The 1,959-nt window shown below is 35.9% G+C and overlaps 1 protein-coding gene across 5 annotated transcripts in view; it reads left to right on the top strand.

Annotated features, from left to right (window-relative positions):
- The window catches only part of LOC101563803 (bile salt sulfotransferase-like), a 43,045-nt gene that overhangs the window by 23,868 nt on the left and 17,218 nt on the right, over positions 1-1,959 (top strand). The window lies entirely within an intron of this gene.

The raw sequence follows: 1,959 nt of genomic DNA, 5'->3' as shown, positions 1-1,959 counted from the left end.
TGGATGGTTAACAGCCTAAGATTGCAGACCAAAATTAGAGAAAAAGGAGGGCTGCAAGGAAAGTCAACATTTTGGCCCTAGCCATCTAAGGTCAATTAAGACTCAGGACATATTAGAACTTGTACTGTAACGTCATGTAACTCAGTAGTGTCCCAAATTTTCTGATCAAGGAGATTATGAGGCCAAAAAGGAAAGTGATCAATGATTTAGATTTAGGAGAGTCCCATGGAGAGAAAACATTCTCTCAGGCTTTCACAGAGAGCACATTCGCCAAGAAATGGCCATGACTCATCCGCATGGCTAACACTGACAAAGGTTCTACAATCTGAGGTACAGGATCTCAGGATAAATCCTGAGGGGATTTCACTGACCTTATCAGACCCAAAAGCTACAACTCTTTAACTTGGTCTTAACCATTTAGCAGAAAATTATAAAAACCAAAATATAAGAACTAAAGCCATGGTGTTATGTTGAGCTATAGGGGACACAGGTCAACAATTTCTGACATTGCCAATGAAACCGAAGACCCAATACTATTATGGGCTACTGGACTCTTTTAGAATATTTTGCTGAGTTTACACACCTATAATATGCAAATAGCAAAACTTAACCAAAAAAGGGGATACAGATAAATGTCCATTTTGTATCTCTGTATTCAAAAGGTTAGGATAGACATATAGTTACATTCTCTTAATGAATAGAGGGATTTGTTCTAATGGTGTTTGTAAATAGGATATCATGTCCGCATCTTGGACAGCAATGAACCACTAGGAAGAATGTATGCAATGTGTTAATTATTGAAACTTTTCTACCAATTTTGTTTGAAACTGTCTCATTGCTACTTGTTTCTCAATAAAATTATAGGAAAAAAGACAATCATTCATTTATGTATGATACCATGCTATTTAACCTCTTCCAAATTACAAACTATCTTTAAACATTTTCCATTAACTACTCTTTCTATACCAGCATTGCTATTACTTTATGGTCTTGTATAATTCTCTACAGGGCCCAAAGAGTAAATGATTTTGCCTTCACCAACTAAACAAACTCCATCACATCTGGTTAAATCAAAGACTAAAAGCTGCTACAGGTGATATTAAGTAGGCATACAGTTTCCAACTTACAATTAATGCAAAAATTTGAAAGTCATTTTTCTTTCAAGGTCCATATTTTTCCACTCACTGAGTGAATTATTTGTATGTTTTAAAACAAACTCAATAAAAATATAACAAGACAACTGATTTTCTAATCAATATTTGTTTGTATTTCCGTATTTGTACTTTAATTTGTGGAGCAGAGTGTGTTATTTCTTTTTCATCTGTTCAAGAATGAAGGAGCTTATCTGTTTCCAAATCTATCCTTCACTCTAGAGTCGCAACCAGAGAGTCCACTGTTCTATATAGAGAGCCCTTGGGTAGTTATTCCTCCTTCCTTCTGTATCTATAATTGAGGACAGGATCCTCAGGCTGCAGCCATTGACCACAAGAGCTTGAAATTGGATTCACACGAAAGAATTTCTTGTGGGCTTGAAATGATTACTGGATATAAAGAACTAAGCAAAGGTGCAAGAATTAAGACATGGAGATAGTTAAAAGTGAATAAATTCTGTTTGCATTGTGAGTTATACAAGGATCCTTGAGGTCCATTGGAGGGAGATATGTTTTTAATGTGGTTCAAATGTCTCCCAGTGATTGAAGTTGTGAAGGTTTGGTTCCCAGGGTGACAAATTCAGGAGTTGGTAAAATTTCTGAGACACAGAACTAGGACACCTCCTTCCAAAAAGATTAACATAGATAAGCAGAGAAGGTGGAAATAAAAAATCAGCCATGGTGCTATTCAAATTGTTACTGCCATAGTGAATGAACATGTAAATGCTGCTCACAGAGAAACACCCACCTCAGCAATACAACACACTATGTGCTTGAAGACCACACACACATTTTATACATATATATA

This window comes from Octodon degus, unplaced genomic scaffold (assembly GCF_000260255.1).
Source record: "Octodon degus isolate 3935 unplaced genomic scaffold, OctDeg1.0 scaffold00404, whole genome shotgun sequence".
NCBI lineage: Eukaryota > Metazoa > Chordata > Mammalia > Rodentia > Octodontidae > Octodon > Octodon degus.
The sequence above is the reverse complement of the archived record's forward strand: the minus strand, read 5'-3'. Positions and strand labels throughout refer to the sequence as shown.